The sequence below is a fragment of the Galeopterus variegatus genome, unplaced genomic scaffold (genome assembly GCF_000696425.1).
Source record: "Galeopterus variegatus unplaced genomic scaffold, G_variegatus-3.0.2 Scaffold579, whole genome shotgun sequence".
Classification (NCBI taxonomy): domain Eukaryota; kingdom Metazoa; phylum Chordata; class Mammalia; order Dermoptera; family Cynocephalidae; genus Galeopterus; species Galeopterus variegatus.
In genome coordinates this window covers 460,226-481,363 of record NW_007726690.1, presented here as the reverse complement: position 1 = coordinate 481,363, position 21,138 = coordinate 460,226, and the positions used below count along the sequence as shown (strand labels likewise).

General features: G+C 38.1%; 1 pseudogene; it reads right to left on the bottom strand.

Moving 5' to 3' along the window:
* Window positions 1-17,802: 17,802 nt before the first annotated feature.
* On the bottom strand, window positions 17,803-20,699 carry LOC103588507 (annotated as a pseudogene).
* Between the last annotated feature and the right edge of the window lie 439 nt (window positions 20,700-21,138).

The following is a 21,138-nucleotide window of genomic DNA, read 5'->3' as shown; positions in this document are numbered from 1 at the left end:
CTCCAGCTGGAATCTAGTCGTATCTTTTCACATCGCTGTAATCTACTTTCCATAACACATTGCAATTACTTGCTCACCTGTCAGTTTCCCCAATGGGGTTTTGAACTCCTTGATAACAAGGATCTTCATTATTTCTTTGTATAGCCCCAGTTTGTACCACAATGCCTAGTACATCATAGCACCCAATAAATATTAGTAATGCAGGGGAAAGGAGAAAAGGAGGGGCAGAGGGAGTAAAGGGAGGAAGGGGAAAAGGTTGAAAAGAAGAATGATATAAAAATAGTCTGAATCAAAGCTGGATATTGTAAGTATGAGCATGTGAGTGTGTGCACATGTGTATTTACATGTGTATGTATTTGTTGGCAAGCAGGAATGAACTCATACAGAATAAACTAAAATCATGAAAACACTGATGACTATTGCCTCCTCAAATTCTGTTGTGGAGGTAGTAATCCTCGTCAAAGTATTCTAGTCTTTTCCAGAGGAGGAACTTTTACTATATCTGCCTCACTAGAGTACCTTATTTGCTTTCTCTTTCTATCTAATCAGCTCTCTGAAGAAGGGTAGCAGACTGAATGCACATTCAGTAAATGCACAGCAAGTATTTGCTGAATAAATCCGAGTGAATGAATGAATACCTGATGACAAATGAATACCTAAGGCAGAAAGTTAAAAGTAAAACCTGGCTCCCCTACTCAGAATTTTTAAAATGTTCTTGAAATACTTTCATTCCTAATGAAGTGATTTTTGATGCTGCAATTAAGAGAGGTGCATTTTCTAAAACTTTGTTAATTAGATAGGGACAAATTCACTGTAATTGTTCTTTGTATTCAAAGTGGAGGCTGTTGTCAGCCATGTTCTGGTCTATTCTAGACCAATAACTTTCTAGTCATTGGTTTGGCTCTGCTGTCTAAAAAACAAAAGAGTTGTTAATTAGCAAGTGTGAATAATACTTGATAGACTCTACTAAATTAGATTTTGTTGACCTGCCAAAGTGAATTTGTCATTGGCATTTATTAGAAATATACACACACCAAAAACAAAACAAAACAAAAATCCCCCTAAAGGATTCAAGCAGCCTAGACTGTTAGTGATATTTTATTTTCATTCAAAAATGGTGTAAATGAAAAGACAAAGCTTTGGAGTCAAAGGCCTGTGGAAAATTTTCAGCTCGTTACCTTTCAACTGTAGCCCTGGGCATATTGTTTAACCTCTCAGAGAATTAACGTTCAAATATATAAAATGGTGATAATAATGTTTTTGTTATAGGATTATTATGAGGATGAAAGGAGATAATAAATGGAAAAGACTGTATCTAATAATATGCCTGGTGCTTATTAGGTACTGGATAAATCTTTTTAAACAGAATCATTAGTATTAATCCTGTCATTACAATAGCTTTAAAGTTGAAGAAGGATTTCTGGCTAGATTTATGGATTCATTTACTTAGTATACATGTATTTGGAAAAATTGTGTGAAAGAACTGTATTTGATAGACACTGAAATATAATTCCTATCTTCAAAGGGGTTATAATTCATTTAGGGAGATAAAATACACGCACATATGACTAAATTACTATGTAAGATGTGATAAAATTAGGTGTTTTTTGTTTTTCGGGTTTTTATTTTTTTTGACTCTTCTTTCTAAAGCTGTATCAAAGTGCCTTCCCAAATTAGTCTATTTGATCAATTGACTGCAATTACTCATATTATTTCTTAATCAAACATTGTTACTCTAATCATTTGTTATCAGACTTCACTTGCCAAGTCACTCTTATAGCTGCTACACTAGTTCTCCATTGTAACAATGACCTTCCTTTCTAATCTTTACTTCTCCCAGCTATTTAAAAAGCCAAAATTATTTGTAAGAGTATTTTCAATAGCTCCCTTTCCAATTTATGAGACAAGCACCATTGTAATAGCAACTAAAAAGTTACCCAAACTTGCCTTTTTTTTACTGTGGTTTTTTTTCTATTTGTTTGTTTTTCCAGAGTCAAAGCAATCCCATGATGCATAAGGGAAAGAGATGTATGTTAGTGCTGGGATGTCAGGAAGTGTTTTATGAACTGAGCCTTTTGCTACCAAAATAAATGAATGGGAAACTAAAGAGGAGGGAGTGGTGAAGGTTAAGGATAAATGGAGGCATAAGGGTGATGGATAAGCTAAGAATAAAGAGAGAGTGCTGTCAGCTGAAATGCACATGTGACTGCTGTACATACTAACTCCTATTGGAGGGCTTAATGAAAACCAAAAGATCCTCATATCTTTATATAAGAATGTCAGTAGGCCACATTAAAATTTTGAACTTCTATTATACCCAAATGGTTGCCCCCCAAAAAGATTGCTTCATGCTTTAGTTGTGTCACTCTCATTCAAAGATATGTTGCTAAATTCAGAACAAATTATGACTAGTCACATCTATCACTATTAACGAAACTGAAAGTTTTGCTCTAGCATATTGGGTTTTTTTTCCTAAAATGAATAATATGTAGTTTATGATTCCTAGGAAGAAACTGGACTATCATTAATCTGTGCACAAGCTCTCACGCTTTGCCAAGGAGTGTAATATTTTAGCTATTCTCTTTACCATTTACCATAACACCACTCATCAGCTCTCTGCACTTAGACAAGGTATTTAATTTCAGTGAGCCTCAGTGGCCTTTTCTGTAAAATGGAGATAATACCTGTCTTTTTTAAGTTTGAGATAATATATGTAACCTAGAGAATATTATATGTATTAATATTGCTAATATTAATATTACTGCTTATATACCCTTTCTTTTTTGTTTTCCATTGTAATAAGAGCACTTAACATGAGATTTATCCTCTTATCAAATTTTTAAATGTATTAACTATAGGTACAATATTGTACAGCAGATATTTGGAGTTTGTTATCTTGCTTGACTTATAATGCCCATTAATCAGTAACCCCCCATTTCCCCTTCCCCCTTTTTTGCTATTTCTTTACCCTTCCCTTCCCTTGCCATTAGGAATAGCTGTCTGACCACTCTCTACTACTCTGGAGGATATAATGTTGAAAATGCATAAATACAAACCAGAGCACTAGAGGAAAAGTCCTTATAAATTATAAAGTTCAATAAAATGCAGAGAAAAAAACAAAAATGAGAAAGAAACAACTGATTTTTAATCAACTTTGGTATTCTCTGGTACTTTGCAGTAAATAAAACTTTAAGTCAATATTCTCCCTCCAATTTTTATTTGTCAGTTATCCCCCCCTCCCCCTCCCCCCAAAAAAAACAATCTGCAGAAGTGGTTCCATGCTGGAGCTATGCAAAGACAATATCAGCCCATTGTACTAGTCTAATCCAGGTTATAAAGCAAAATACACAGTTTCTAATCTAGAGGGACAGTAGCAAGTAATTTTAATTTATAAATTTAGCTCAAAGCAAAGAAAAAGATAGTTTTAGATAAAGAAAACTAAAAAGTAAAATTTAATAGAGAAAAATTATGATAAAATCCTTACAAATTTTATTATAAAAGAAAGAACGACTGTTCTAGGGATGAAAGAAAGCATTTTTATTTATGTAATATCTACAAATTTTTTAATGGTATTAAACACCTTACTTGTGATAGTTCTCTCAGAGGATAAATAGATTTTCCTGTATACACATTATCAAAGGACACTCTAGTCTTTTAATAGCAATTGATACAAATGGAAGTATATTCCTCCCAGAATATTATGAGGAGCTTTTTGGCTTTATTTCCCTTTTAACATTATATAATCCTGTGAATTGAAAGGCAGCTTTAGGCAAGATGCAGGCATAATGCTAAGAAGCTAAAAAATAAAGTTGGGAGGCAATGATAGCACATGTTTTTTTTAGAACTTGAAACAGGCACATCAGCAAAGCAATAACAATAAAATGTAAGAAGCACTGCCACTGTCTTTAAAAGGAAAGCACAGCATGTGCTGTGGAATAGCACCAAACAAATAGAGGAATCCTCTGAAATCGCAAGGCACATTTCCCCAGAAATATACAACATCCAAATACACAATATACAAGGAAATATGACAGAGATCGTATGTATTTTGATCATTAAGTCCAGCTAAAAATGATTGGTATCATCTCAAACAAACTTCTCCTCCAGAATACTTACAGGCGCAATGATAACCTATTGTATCAATACTTCATTTAGTGTAGGACAATTTCTTATGAGCTTAAGAACTACCTTTCAGGGAAACATCCCATCCCCCATAGGTTTTTCTGTCCCTCTGCCTCCCATTGTACTGTCCAGCCATAGCTTCTCTCTACTAACAAGAAAGTCAAAGAGATATTAATCAGTTTCAACCAAGGCTTGCTATCTCTTCCCCTCTACTCATAAGAGGGCTCAAGCACAAGAGTCTTTGCAGAGAGCAGGCAGCAGCAGTGGTAAAATGAGATCCCTAACTGCTCTGACTTAGACTCCTTTGTGCAAGGAAATGAGGAAATTTTCAAAGCGGAAACTGTGGCTTCTATTCAGGAATGTACCTACACTAGTAGAACCACATCCTGAAGAAAGGAATCTCCATTGAGTACATTGTAACCATTTTCTCTTTGAAGATTTTCAAAGAGAAAATGATTACATATTTTCAACACTGTACAATTGATAATATCCATTTTTCCACCTATACGATTCCTAATTCAGTTAATGGCATTGTACAACTCTAAGGAAAGCACAAGCACAGACATAAAAAATGCTGTGAGAAAATGACCCGCATTGTGATATGCACATAGTTCCTATTATAGAAATGCTATCTATCATTATTGCATTTTGTTAAGAAATAGATACAAATTGGGCCCATCATGAAACAGACATAATTCACTGTGACAAGAGCTAGTTCTCATTTTCATTCATTCACTAAAAATTATAATATATATTGAGAGTCTTTCATGTGCTGGAATGCCAGAATCTATCACTGGTATTGTTCAGCTCTAAGTAAAACCAACGCATACACAAACATACAAAACTCTGTAAGAAAATGCCTTCCATTATTACATGTGTGTAATTCTTGTTATATAAATGGTATCATTATTATATTACATTAAAAATAGACAAGGCCTGCCAAGATAAAGATATAATTCACTGGGAAAAGAGCTAGATCTCACTCTCATTCATTCATTCATTTATTCATTCATTTATTAAAAAATGAATGCCTTCAATCATCCCAGAGTAGCATGTGGTGCTAGAGAATGCAGTGTACAGGGTCGAGAACAGTCTCTGCTTTCATGGAGCTAATAGGCAGACTCAGAATTTAAACCAGCAACTGAAAAGGGCACTATGGTAACACCTAGGCCAGTGAGGACGAGTCTGAAAATACTACTGTGAACTGAATATCCTGTTTGACAGGCAGGTAGGACAGGTTCCAAAAGGGAGCAGCACATGTGAAAGCCCTAAGGTTGGACAGAGTGAGTGACTTCTTCTAGGAACAGAGAGAGAATGTAAGATAGCTGGATTAAAAAGTGCTAAGAAACAAGGCAGAACACATCAACAAGGGCCAAACTGAAGTTCATTTATCCCATGAGCTATACGAAGTTATTACGCATTATGCTGTTGCAATACAATTTTCAGTTAATGCTTTATTTTATCTTAAGGGCTAGTAGACTCAAGAAAGTATTCTAATCAGGTGAACGATCACACTGATGTTGCAGGTACAGAGTAAATTTGAAGAAGGTGACCTGGAGTCAAGAAGATTATGGGGTTTGAATTTTATCTTAAGGGCTAGTAGACTCAAGAAAGTATTCTAATCAGGTGAATGATCACACTGATGTTGCAGGTACAGAGTAAATTTGAAGAAGGTGACCTGGAGTCAAGAAGATCTGGTGTGAAGAGTTTATTTAGTGTCAGTAAACAAGAGTGGTCTGAACTAGAATTAGTTATAGCAAGATGGATAGAAGTATTTGGAGAGGCAACTGGATGGAAAAATATGCAGGACATGGACAAATATGCACACAAAAGGTACAGGAGGAGCAAGGTCAAGGTCAGCACACATCTGAATTGAAAAACTGGAAGAATGGTGGCACCAAATGATGAGATAGTAACACAAGAGGAGATGTAGGTTTGTGGGATGAAGAAAGATGAGCTGTGTTTTAACCTTGTTGAATGAGGATGCCTATAAGAAATCTAAATAGAAATATCCAAAAAGAAAGCCATTATAAGAGTCTTGAGTTCAGAAAAGAGTCTAGGTTTGACATACAAATTTGAGAGCAATCAGGTCTATCAAGTTTGTGATATCAAAGAGGGAGAGTGTGCAAAGTGAGAGAACAGAACCTCAAAGGATATCAATGTTTCTAGGGAGGAGATAACCATAGAAGCAATTGATTGGTACTGATAGGGGTGGGGGTGGGAGAGTTTTACAGAAGCAAAGAAAAGAAATTTGGTTCAAAAAGAAGGGAGTAATTTGTACTGTCAATTGCTGCGAGTGACCAAGAGAAGTGAGGACAATATATGCCCACTTTCATGAAGGAAATTTCTAATATAAGTGGATTCATGTCCAGGAAGTGATTAAACATAAAACAGACAGAAATACATTAAGGAATAAGCTGGAGATGGAAAAACGAAGGTGAGTTCTTTCACCAGGTACTGTTTAGAGGAAGAGACATTTTTCTGAGACAAGATATTGGAACTGAGAAACAAACCTAGGTGGGAATTAGATACTCTTCTAGACTGTTGGCCTTATCCTTGAAGGTGTCAATTCTCCGTGGATCTCTTTCATTTCTACATGTCTTAAAAGCTGAGGCACTGTCTACACTGCATTCTAGGATGTTTGAATAATAGAGAGAATGTCTCTCTCCACAGAAAATGGCAGCCATGCTCAATGACATTAGGAAATATTTGGGTTCCCTAAGGTCAAGGTTTCTCTCCTACAACACAACACACTTCATGTGCAGGTGTCACCCGGATCTCTTCACATCTCCTTGTGAAAACTGAGACTCAGGGATCTCCTTGTGGAAATGGGTAACAAGAAAATGCTGATACTCTGGCTACTGTTATTACTATGAATAAACAGAGTCCTGGCCAAGGAGGGTCATGTCTTCTGCAGCACCCACAAAACTGTAGTAGGCTAACTTGTTAACTGACAAATGAAGTATAACCTATGATTCTTCACAGTTCTTGATGGTTTGACCATTGCAACATTGCCCTAGCCCTGCTCAGAACTTTGAATTTTCATGACTAATGCTACCTAAAAATCCAGTGTAAAATTGTCGCTGTAAAAAGAAAGGGCTTACTGTATTACGTAGTATTCTCTCAAATATAAGCTGCCAATTGCAATGTAAGCTATAAACCAGCAGCATAAATTAGAAAAAATGAGACTGCATCCTGCACACCACTGAGAAGCTTACAGGGTAATATTTTGTAGTTCTGCATTTGAGCACATCACTTAGAGTGCATATTTCCTGGTTATGTTCACTCTGCATACATATACACAGCATGAACTGCAGTGCTGTCACTATTATGCCAGGTTACCTATATGACACAGACATATGATTTTGGTAAAACACCACAGGATGAATAATTTCTGAATGATGGAGGCTCTTTGGAAATGCATTACAATTCTTAAAAGGATGGTGTCTAATCAAAAGAGGTTTATTCTTTAAAAAAATAATAAAGTATAATAAACTCCTTGAAGGAATCTAGTAGAATGTAACAATGTCTTGAATGAAACACTGGGTGAATTCAAGATGGCTTGAATTGAAGTCATTTATGCTAGCTGGGAGCCTACTTGGTTAAAGTTTTCTAAAGTTTTCTTTGGGTAAGTTAGATTCTCTCAATATTCTTTAACAGATTGAATTTCCGTAAATAAGTAGACTCTATGAGGCTCAAAATTACAGGAAACAAACAGGTCATGTTGACCTGTACTTCATTAAATGTTCAACAGAGAAAATGCAATTGAGAACAAAATAAAGCAAAGAGAACAAATACAGAACAGACATGAGTACATATTTACTTCAATAGAACATAATAACATAATAACCAGAAGAAACTACACATAACTGTGTTGAAATCATAAAAAGCAGAGCAGGCATTACCAGGAAAAACTTAGCAAGAAAGAGGATTTATTTTATTTTTTAATGTCTATTGAGATCATTATGCAGGTTATTCTCTCTCTAGCAGATAGGACATGTATCAGGTTTGACAGGGAGGGATGAGTAATCAATGATATACTTCAGATTATGAGTAGGAAGGAACATTTTAAAAATCATAGTAAGCTCAAAAAAAAAAAAAAAAACAAAACCTGGGCATAATGATTGCCAGAAGCACTATGAGTATGTCCTGAATAATAAGTAAATTTTCAAAGATAATGTTGACTAAAGGTAACGCAATTATCCCCTCCAGTGAGAAGTCACAGCTTTGGAATAGACACAGATAGGAAAGACAAGGATTTCAGTTTTTATTATTACAAATGCTTCTATTGGAATACAGTTGTTAAATGTCATAAATTCTACTCAGTAGAGAATCTGAGCAGACTCTATAAGTGCTGAGAATACCACAACCCTGGGTTATCACTAATGGCCATCTGAGGAGAAAGTAGTACTTGATATACAATATTGTCATAGTAATTACTCATCTTAACATTTAACAGTTTTCATTTGTTGTTATAAATATGCTATTATGCCACTAGATGAAAATTTTTCTAGGTAACAAAACAACATCTTTAAAACGCCCACAATCCTTTCCAAATTCCAAAATGGTATCTTCCAAATAAATTGATCAGTTTAAGAATATTTAATGATCACACTTAAGACAGATAACAAGTTGAAAACTGATCCCAGAGATAAGACAAGTTATCAAGAGAGTATTAGCTACACTGTGCCCACAATCCTTTCCAAATTCCAAAATGGTATCTTCCAAATAAATTGATCAGTTTAAGAATATTTAATGATCACACTTAAGACAGGTAACAAGTTGAAAACTGATCCCAGAGATAAGACAAGTTATCAAGAGAGTATTAGCTACACTGGCATTTCTTGCAGAAAATTATTGGCTTCAGTCCACAAGATGAAGAGAAAAGGACAACCTAAGGACGACATTGATAGAAGCTTCCATTCCATTTCAACCTTGACAGTCTCAAGTGCTTCAATTACCTAGTATGTGCGTGCCACGGAGTTAAAATCTCTACCTATTCATACTGAGAGGAAAGCAAAGTGGCCAGCTCCTGCTTCAGCTGATAGTGAAGCCTGCAGAATCACACCTAAAGGATTAGGCTTCTTCTGTTTATTCTCTCAGTTGCTGAGACTTCCAATTTCTTTCTGCCCATCTTGCCCATCTGTTTTATCATCTTTTTATCAGAAAGCACTGTTCTGAGCAACAGGCAAACTTCAACAACACAGGGCCTGCAAAAGAGCTAATATAGTTTACTATTATCCATTGAAAGAAGGCTTTGTTTGTGCGTGTCTGTGTGGTATTGACTACAGGTGTGTGCTTTGGGTGGTGTACATATGGGGAAAGGAGGACAAACAAAATCTTTTTACAGATAAAGAGAGTTTATGAGAGAATGGTTAACATACTTTATGGATAATCCTATAATTTTAAGCCTGGAGAACATCTTGGATGAATCATTTAGCCTATTCCCATCACATCTTCTTCAAACGTAGTTGCATGTTTTCCATACTTTTAAATCTTCAGAATATAACCCTCAATAGGTCCATTATGATATTTCACAGCTAGTAAAAAACATTTTTATCCCAAACTTTAAAGTCTTTCTCTACTACTTTATACACATACCGTCTCCTCCTTACTTCCTGAAAACCAGAGAAAAATTATTCAGCATTACCCTTGAAATTTATGTGTACAGTTATTAATTTGAGTTATCATAAACACAGAAAGACAGTATGATCTAATGGAAAGTAAACTGGAATTAAAAGTAAAAAAAGTTTAGGGCACAAATTCAACAGTTACTAAGAAAATCTGGGGAAGTCACAACCTAATTGAACTTTTGTTTTCTCTGCTGTTACTTGGGACTACTAAAGTCTCCATTAGTTCTAGATGTGATTTCAAATGTGGCAATGAAAGCTACAAAGCTTCTAAAATCCTATAACACTTGCAATCATTCAGCATAGAAATGACAGCACAGCCAAATATGGGTTTTTCATCTACATACTTGTATTAAAAATTTCTTCTGTACAAAGTTGTTTATAAAATTATACCTACAGAATAGAATATAAAATAGCTAGTTCAATACCAGGTGCACAGTAGATGCTCAATAAGTGTATGCAAAGTAGCTGTCCCAATAACGATTATATAATAAATGCTCAGTAAGCAGAAATCATTGCTAATAATAGTATTAAAAGTAATAGTAATACTACTAATCAAAATGTTTTGCTTTATTTACAGAAAAATAGTCAGAACAAAAGATTTATTGAGCACCTTGTTTACAGGACACAGTATTTGATATCACAGGTGAGACTCACCACAACACCAAAAGTTAGAGATTATTTTACCCATTTTGTAAGTGAAAAAAGGAGACTCAGGCAGGTTTTATAACTTGCCAACGTTCGCAGCTCAAACCACATTATGTTCAATTCCAAAGCTGCTCATGTTCAATTACAATCTATTGCCTCCCAGAAGTTTAAAGTTAAGTATCCTAGTCTTAGGAAAGCCTGGCTAGTGTTGAATAAACATATATGCCAGAAGGTAATCTCCCTTCTTCTGCAAACTCTTAAGCATCTACATAGGTTTTAAAATTTTTAACTACTATCTCAGGTTCTTTAAACACACTGAGGGATGAGAGAAAATGTTAATTTTATTTGTTGAATAGAGCTTCAATATTTTGATTTCTCTAATAAATATGAAGAGTTATGGTAATGCATGCAATTAAATCTTCTTTTGTTAAACAATTCCATTGTTACACTAAATTGCTTTCATTATGGAGAACTACATTTTCTTAAACATATTGTTGTATGTGAACTCTGTGTTTTGCTTCATCCTCCTTCTCAATATTGTCGTACTACGTTCCAAAAGTGCACCCTTGAAATAGCTCACAATTATTTTAAGAATTAAATGAAAGAAATTACTCTTGGAGTGTAGTACCTTGTGATCCTGCTGCTGTTTTAAATTTGCAAAAATATTGAGATTGAGATGCACATTCAAAACTTTGAAGACTATGTTGGGACTACTTTCAACAATGACAATAAACTTGGCTCCAAAAATTCTCATTCCTCTGGTATTGTATTTCTGATAATTCTTGGCCCCAGTAGTTCTAAATTCTCTGGTATCGCAAGCAGCTGAAGTTTATCTGTTTTATAGATGTTTATATTTTCAATTAATGTAATGATATTTATATGCATCCCTTTTTCTTATTACTTATAGAGCCCTTTTGGTCACAGATTGTTTTCCACCTTTTTTTTTTTATAAATCAGCCCAGTTCTTTTTACATTTGTGTAATACATTTGAATCCACAAGGTTTTAATATGTATTTTGTGTAGGCACTCACTATTGTGATTTCCAGATAAAATACATACTCAGACTATTCAAATGTAGTCTACAACAAAGTAGTAGTAGAAAATACATATATCGTAAACAATACTTTAGCAAATTCAATTCTAAGCAATTTTTTTAGTTCAAACCAAAAAATCTAATTACTTGTTTTAATACTGAGTCCATAAGAAAAATTGTAGCACAGAAAAAATAATTTCCCATTTCTAACCCAGTCTAGCTCCATTGCTGTTGGCTCCTGAACAATAAGGAATTCCGTTGTCCAATCCATCCTAGCTCAAACTCAAAGCCATTCCAGGCTTTCCTGCCCAACCATTTTGCCAATATGCACTATTTCTTATTACTGGACCTGGTTTGATTTTGTTTTATTTTCAATTGCAGACCTCTGTAACCTGAAGTAATCAATTCTCTCCTTTTTACTTCTGGCCAGATCCACTTACAGAGAGAAGCAAGCCCAGATTCAGATGTCTGCAGTTTAGTCATAGAAACACAAGCATTCTCCATGCACTCAGGTGCTATGGAATTGCTGACTCACACAGGTGTGTGCATAGTGCTATGGTAGTACAGCAACAGGGACTATGCCACTCATAGCAATAGGGACTGATTCATGCTCAGTGTTCCAGAGCCCAGGAAATCTGAGGTAAACTATCATTTTCCCTGGCCACATACCTTCAAAGGACACACAGATTAAAATAAGTATAGACTTGCAAATTTTCGTAGAAAAACAAATAACCATTCTCATTCATACACTCAGGTAAATCTTTTCTGGGACACCCAAAAAGGGAGGCAAGAAAGATATAATGTTTATAAAAAACAAAACAAAACAAAAAAAACAGTAAATCAGTTAGAATGGGACTCTCTAAAGTTATCTGGAGAGAAGTTGCCATACTTGTGTTTCTTTTAAATCTCCATAACTCTGTGAAACTCCTTAATGACATCTACCATATTGTTATGTATTATAGTTATTTACCTATTTGTTTTACCACCAGAATTATCTGAATACCCAACTAGGATGAGCAAGAGTCTCAGATTCTGAAAGTGGCTGGATTTCCAGGAGCCAATTCTTATCAGTAACTTTAGGACATGAAGTAAAGGGGAACTGAAATCTAACTCTTTAGTCAGAGTGGGCAAAAGAACAAAGGAAATGTCCAAAGCATCATGTCTGAAAGTTGATATTAAGATTGAGAACAACAAGGTAGACTCAGAAGTCAGAACCAGGCATGTTTTTCTGACACACAAGTATAGTGGGGAAGGAGCCTTTTACAGCATGCCTCCGGTGTTCCCACAGGCAGGCAAGCATCTGTAATGGACATTGACACAGTTCAGACATATTGGAGACTGCAAACCTTTAAATGTCAAGGATGTTCTGTCTGTCTCATCTTTCAAAGACAGCTCAAATGTCACCTCCTCTGTGAAGGCTATTCTGACAGATCCCCATATCAGAATTAATTTCTTGCTTCTTAGTGTTCCTGTAGCATTTTGCTTATGCCACTAGAATGGCCCTTGCTTGTCTATTTTATGGGTAAATATTTATTTTTGGCTCCCTACAATAGAGTTCCTTGAAGACTGAAACTATATCTTACTCATATTTGTATCTACTGGGCCTTGTAATATTGGCATAGACTAGGCACTTAATAAATTCTTGTTAGATTGGCTTGTGTTCCTTGTCACATAGAGGAATGTGGAAAGATCTAACTAGATTTTAATAGAAAGCACTAAATTCATTAAAATAAATTGAACTAAACTGAGTGTATGAAATTTTGATTCTGGGTCCTGAGAAGATTAAGGTATCAATAAAGAAAATAGAGGTCAAAACAGACACATGTCAGTTGCAGAAAGTAAAGAGAAGTCCAGCAGGCCGTTGAAAATTCTGAACTGTATCTTGGAAAGAAGCCAGTGTGGAAAACGTAGAGTTTGAGACTTATCCATTTTGAGGCGATAATTTAACCTGGGGGAACAAATTAGATTACCAAGGGAAAAATAATTAATTCAATGCTAAGGACAAAATTTTAAAGAATACATGTATTTATGGGATAAGAGGTAGAAAATTTCTATTACATAAGGCAAAAGAGGAAGATGGGGGAAATGAAATAATAGCCAGTGATGGAAACCTAGAAAGGAATTCCAAGAAAATACAAGGTTAAAAGTGCTACAGTGTGAGGGAGCATATTTGGAATTCTGAATCTGGTGGGGAACAAGGTGAATTTGAGATATTTAGTTGAAAAGAGATAAACAGAAGTGGAAAATGTCAACTCACAAGGAAACTGTTGAGCCACAGTGAGAGAGTGAGAGAGTGAGAGAACAATTATCTTGAAAAGAGATATAAACAGTATGAGGAATATACTGCTGTTGAGCCACAGTGAGAGAGTGAGAGAACAATTATCTTGAAAAGAGATATAAACAGTATGAGGAATATACTGCTTAAACTTGCCATCAAATGAGTTCAAAGGTAGATTCTGAACTGTTTGGGAAGGAATGTGCGCCATCAGGAGAAAGCCAAGTTTCAGAGGAAGGGAATGTAGGAAGAACTGTTGGAAGGCTGTAAATAACTGTTAGTACAAGATGGGCTACAAGGCGCAGTTTAATGGTTACAGAGACACTTACAGGGAGTGTATACAGACAGGGGACAGGATAAGTTAAGTGGAAATGAAGCTATTGGAGGAAACAGCACCAGAATATTTTGAGTTGTTGCCATTGGAGATATGTGAGTATCGTAATTGCCTTAATTATTTAACATTCTCATCATCCAAGCCCTTTGCTATGTGGCTTTTCAGTTTTCCCTACTAACGTGGTGAAGTGTATTTCACTATTCTTGACTTTGGTTTTACTAATGTGACTAACCTTGACCAATAGAATGTTGGCAAAGTGTAACGGAATCAAAGGCTTAAGAATCACTTGAGCAGCTGGGCTTGTTCTCTTACATTTCTGCCATTTCCAAGAAAAGACCAAGTACAGGCAAGCTCTCTGGTTTCTGGAGGAAGATAATATAACAAAAGGAGAAGAATCAATCCACATATTCTTGAGGAGAGCTATTCAAGAATAGTAGAGCCACTCAGCGAAGTTCAGCCAAGATCAGCCAACCTCCGGCCAACTGAGAGCTGTATGAGCTAACCACATGCCTATGGCTGCATGATGCTGAGACTTTGTTGTTGTTTTGAAACCATATTATAGCAATATCAAACTGATTCATAAAATAATGGATTTAATAGACAAAACTTATTGAGCAACACTGTATCAGAAACTATGTGTTAGGAACCATTTTACATGGATAAACTCATTTTACTCTTAACCATCTTATGGAGTAGACATTGTTTTGTGCCCATTTAAAGCCGATAAACAAAATTAAAAGTTCATGCTGCTATCAAGTGGAGAGACCAAGATAAATATTTAGCTCCTCTGACTCCACAAACTAGGATTCTTAAACTCCATGTTTTCCTAAAAATATTAGAACACTGCTAAAAATATCACTATATAATTGCATATTATTATATTAAAATGACATGGAAATATTCATTAGTCTTTACAATAAATCATTAAATCTGAACAAGTATCACTATCTAAATGTGGAATAGATTATAGATTACATTTTTCCCAGTAAGTGCCCTATAATCCTTAGTGCAAGATTTTCTGGGACAAGGTGGATTGAAGAGTGACTTATTTTCAGGGATCAAGTTAAACACCAGATTTCCTCCCCTAACTAAATGTTGGCATACTCATGCTTAGGTTTGTTTGCACACTGAGAGATGACTAGATTCACAGCCCAGGATCACAATCCATCTATCTAACCTAAGATGTGAAAAAAGATGGCAAGCCTACTTTACTTGCTTAGTCAAACTAGAAACAGAGACAGGAAAATGATCAGTCAGGCTCTAGGAGAATCAGTGCAGTAAATGATGTGATATGTTGCCAGGAGTCGCCCTCCAGAATCAAGCCACTTATTCCTCTCACCGTCCCTAGTGTCTGTGGCAGACAGTTCACAGCCAAGGTCCCCTCTGGAGATTCCTCTCCACCAAAGAAAGCTGTCTTGTACATGAGTATGCCTTCTCTCCAGAAGCCATATCCAATAACTGACTGACACAGAAGTACAAAGACCCCACAATGATTTTTTGGATATGACCCCAAAATCACAGCCAACAAAAGCAAAAATAGACAGTGAGATTACATCAAACTAAAAAGCTTCTGCACAGCAAAGGAAACGATCAACACAGTAAAGAGACAACTTACAGAATAGGAGAATATATTTGGCAAACCATACAGCAAATAAGGGGTTAATATCCAATATAAGGAACTCAAACAACTCAATAACAAAAAAAAACAAATAACCTACTTTAAAAATGGGCAAAGGACCTAAACAGACATTTCTCAAAAGAAGACATACAAAAGACTGACAGGTATATGAAAAAATGCTCAACATCATTAATTATTAGGGAAATGCAAACTTAAACCATCAAATAACCTACTTTAAAAATGGGCAAAGGACCTAAACAGACATATCTCAAAAGAAGACATACAAAAGACCGACAGGTATATGAAAAAATGCTCAACATCATTAATTATTAGGGAAATGCAAACTTAAACCATCATGAGTTATCAACTTACACCTGTTAGAATAGCTATTACCAAAAAGACAAAAGGTAACAAGTATTGATAAGGTTGTGGAAAAAAGGGAACCCTTGTACACTATTGGTAAGAATGTAAATTAGTACAGCCATTATGGGAAAAGTATGGAGGCTCCTCAAAAAATTAAAAATAGAACTACTATTTGATCCAGCATCTGGGTGTATTTCCAAAGGATATGAAATCAGTAAGTTGAAATATCTGCACTTCCATGATATACAATTTTTACTTGTCAATTAAAAAAAAGAAAAGGTATACAAAGGCCTAGAAGCCTTACTTTGTTATGCAACTCTGAAGGGACATTCCCATTCTAGCATTTGCACAGGATCATTGAGACTACCTTGGTAACTACAACACAGTTTTACAAGTCTCTCTGCCCATGCTGCTTCCCAATTTGTTGTTCCCGATATACCTTCTGCTCAAAGATATTTGCCTTGAGGTCTGCTTCTTGGGAATCTAAGACACCACGGAGAGCTGGCAGGCACATGGAGAAAGGAAGAGAAAGGAAATTTCATTTCCGTGCACAGGAAATGAAAGAGGACAGGAAAAGCATAGAACCCAGTCTTTAAGTCATAACATTTGCCTACTAATAAACATATCCCAATAAATGCTATGTTCCTTCCATATTAACAGCTCTCTACCAAAAGAAGGAATGACTACAGAGGGGGCACAATTGTTTCGAGAGTACCCAAAGTGTAGAGATGGTGCTTGGATAGAAGTTCTGTCTTTCCTTGCACAAAAGTAAAAATAGAAAACGAAGGGGAATTATCTTCCCCCTTTTAAAATTACTGTTCTTGGATTCTAAGGAGTATGTATTTCACCAAAAGAAGGAATGACTACAGAGGGGGCACAATTGTTTCGAGAGTACCCAAAGTGTAGAGATAGTGCTTGGATAGAAGTTCTGTCTTTCCTTGCACAAAAGTAAAAATAGAAAATGAAGGGGAATTATCTTCCCCCTTTTAAAATTACTGTTCTTGGATTCTAAGGAGTATGTATTTGCATTTCTGGAAAGCAGAAGATAACATTCAAAAAGGCTTTAAGGTTTTTACAGCAACTCATTCATTTATTTATTTATTTTTAGTTTCATGTATTTATTCTCAGAACATACAAACTCATCTCAGAGAACAGAAAACAGAAATTTCACTCAGTGACTGAAAGATGGACACAGCCAGCTCACCCTGTCCACACATTGACTAAAAAAATTCCCAGAAGGAGGGATGCCTAGAGTGCACAGCACTCCTTGGCATGGGGCTGTACACAGCTCTAAAGGCTCTCAATTTGTTTTATAATCAAAATGGGAAAATGGCTGTCAAAATGAGAGTAAGAGTCCAAAGTCCATATTCATCATGGTGCAGGTTATCTAAGGCAAAGATGCTGCTGCAATTTACAGCTACACAGTCAAGTCTGTGCTGAAGGAGATCTCATCCAAGCAACCAGGTTTCTGGTCAGTCTGGGGGGAAATGCCCATAACCTGGCAAGAGCTGATGGCCCAGTGTAACCCCAAAGCCCCTAGAGTGGCAGTGGAGCCCAAACCTGTGGTAATTTGCTCCCTCTGCCTCCTACAGCATCTTCCTCTCCCTTTTGCAGCTCCACATTCAGGCCTCCAGACCTGAGGGTCTTGGCCAGGGAGTTTGTTTCCTAAGCCCCAATAACCCAAGAGTGAGAACCTGGAGAGAGGAATATGAGAGTCCTGAAGAACAGGCATCAGGGAGCTTCAGAGCATGCCCTCAAACCCATGGGAAGAGTGCTGTGTCAGGCAAAGATGGTCTCTTCCCAGTGCTACTTGGTGAGGATGGTGCCTGGCTTGTGCTGGGCATCTGAGTGGTTGGCTAGCTCGGCGGGGGTGAGGGGTGGGTAAGAAGACACCAGACTGTCCAGGATGGCTTGCTTCAGCTCATAGAACACAGCAGAGTCCTCTTTGGTGAGGAAGGTAGTAGCCACACCACTCTTGCCTGTTTGTCCCATGTGACCAATGTGATGGATGTAATCTTCAATATTTTTGGCCATATCATAGTTGACAACCATAGACACATCTTGGATGTCAATACCACAACCAGCCATATCCGTAGCCACTGAAATATCCTTGGCCCCAACCTTGAGGTTGGATAGTGTAAACTCTCGCTGCTCCTGGCCTTTTCCACCATGCAGTGTATAAGCATTGTACCCTGTCTTCTCCAGGAATTTGGCCAACACATCACAACCCTTCTGGTTGACAAAAATGATGATGGGTGGATCAAAGCCTTGCTGCAAGATTGCCAGCAGCATTTTCCTCTTTTCTGACTCTGACATGAGGAAGACCTTCTGTTCCACACGTTCATGGGGCTTGCCTGCAGAGCCAGTGTACACCACAGCAGATCACTGAAGATAGCTCCTTGCCAGATGCTCCACTGCTGGGGGCATGGTGGCCAAGAACATGACTGTTTTGCAGTACTTAAGTTTTCCTGACTCAAAGTTAGCCAAATTCTTCTCAGGGTCCTCAGTCTCATCTGTATCTGGCTTCTGATTGCTGACAGGCATGTGCTCCAGGATCTTCTGGACATCTGGCTCAAAGCCCATGTCAATCATCCTTTCTGCCTCATCCAGAATAACATAGGTACAGTGGCTGAGCACCAGGTAGCATTTTTCCAGCACATCAATCAGGTGTTCCAGGGTAGTGATCACAATCTCACAACCCATGTGCAGCCTGAAGCCTGGTCTTCTCTGGAGATGCCACTGATGACAGCCACAGTCTGGGTGCCTAGGGGTTTCCCAGACTTAATAGTCTCTTCCTCAATCTGCTGTACCAACTCACAGGTGAGAGCCAGGATGATGGCATAAAGGCCCTGGTCTGATTCTTCAAACCTGTCAAGTTTGGGAGGCGTGGTGATCCAGACCAGCAATGGGATGAGGAAGGCTGCTGTCTTGCCACTGCCAGTCTCAGCCACGTTAATGATACATTCTGTAGCCCAGTGGGAATTGCCTGACACTGGATAAGGGTTGGTTCCTTATAGCCACACTTACCAATGACCTCCAAGATGTGTTAAGGCAGAAATGAGTCTTTCCAGGATTGGATGGGACTGGAGATCTTGCCATCTTTAGTGGTGATGCAGGGAAGATCCACCAGTCCCTATCTGTCATCTCATCTAACTTCTTCTGGGATCAAAGACAATCGTCCCAACGCTGCTTGGGTTCCTTCTTTCAAAGTTTGCATTGTCTTGCCTCCTCCTGCTCCTTTTCTTCCAGTGTTCACCTCTTCTCCATTAGGTCACCATAGAAACGAGATTGCTCTCCTTTCTGCTGCTTTAGGTCAATGCCTGCAATGAAGCCCCACCCCAACAACTGCACCTGCTGCCATTCTTTGTACAGGGGGGTTGTAGGTGGATGTGTCTCCAGATGCATCCCACCCAAAGACAAACTTGCAGTCACTGAGATGCCTTGCTCGGTGCCACTTTTTTATGCCACCGGGTAACGCTCCTTAATGGCATGCAGTTCCTTGCTCTTATCCTTCTCCTCCCGGATCTGCTGTCGCCCTTCCTCATCCTCATTTCCATTGGTCTCCCGCTCCATCCCTTCCCTTCACTGCAGATGTTCCCGTTCCTGCGGCATTCCCAACATCTTCCTGCCCAAGTCTTGGAACTGTTTCCTTTTCCTCTCTTCTTCAAGCATCCTCTGCCGCTCTTCACCTCCTGCTGCTGCTGCCGCCGTTTTAGAGCTTCTGCCTCTCTTTCTGCTTTGGAGAGGAACTTAGGTTTAGCCTCAGCTTCTTCCTCAGCCTTTTTCTTGGCCAGAAGTTCCTCCAGTGATAATGGCTGGGCCTTAGGCCTCATCACCATGTATTTATTCTCGGAACATACAAACTCATCTCAGAGAACAGAAAACAGAAATTTCAGAGTCTCTGTCCTTCTGAGATTTAAAATCTTTTTCCCGGCCAGGAGATAAGCTGGATCGTTTACAGTCCTTGTCCTATCTGTGCCCATCCTCGTCTCGATCTCGGTCCTTCTTATTAGGATCCCGCTCCTTATGTCCATCTCCTTCTCTGTGCCGTCTTACTCTACCTGCAAACTTGGAAGACGAACGCGAGCGAGCACGGGAGCAAGAGAGAACGGGAGCGAGCGAGAACAGGAGCGAGAACGTGAAAACGGGAACGAGAGAGAACAGGAGCGAGAACGGGAGTGAGAACAGGAGCGAGAACGGGAGAACGGGAGCGAGAGAGAACAGGAGCGAGAACGGGAGTGAGAAAAGGAGCGAGAACGGGAACGAGTGAGAACGGGAGCGAGCGAGAACGGGAGCGAGAGAATGGGAGCAAGAGAGAACAGGAACGGGAACGCGAGCGAGAGAGAACGCGAGCGAGAGAGAACGCGAGCGAGAGCGCGAGAACGCGAGCGAGAGCGAACAGGAGCGAGAACGCGAGAACAGGAGCGAGAACGCGAGAACGGGAGAACGGGAGCGAGAGAGAACGCGAGCGAGAGCGGGAGCGAGCGAGAACGCGAGCGAGAGCGGCCCCCTCCTCTGCGTCTATCCCTTGAGTGACGCCGCTTCCTGTCTGTAGATGGGGCACACTTCCGGTCCTGGTCTCCATCCTGCTCCCTGTCAGGAGTCAGTGATGGCTTCCTTTCCTCCTTAGGAGGTGATACATCATGGTCCTTTCTGTCAGCCTGCTCTCCTGCCATCACCCCTGAGTCAGAACCGCTCAACGCGGCCTCAACGTCGCCGAGCAGTCACCATCTTTCCCATTTCCTGGTCTCAGAGATGGCAACTCATTTTTTCAAACATTTAAAAACTGAAAAATAATTTCTATCATACAAAAGGGAATAAAAGGGGGGGGGGGATGATTAAAGCCAAAGAAAGCAGAAAGCCATTCCAGCTAGCAATTAAAAATCGGGATATGGCAAGTCCCAAATTAATACAAAAATTTAAGTTGTAAAAGTATAATTGTAAGGTAAATGTTTAAAATCGAAAACTCTTTTCCTGTGGAAATAGTTTCCCAAGGAAGATCACTAAAATCTTCTTTAACTCATAATATAGAATATATAACTGACCTCAGTGTTAATAAATACAGTTACCAGAAGGTACAATGTTTAAATAGGAAAACACAGTCAGTGGTTTTAA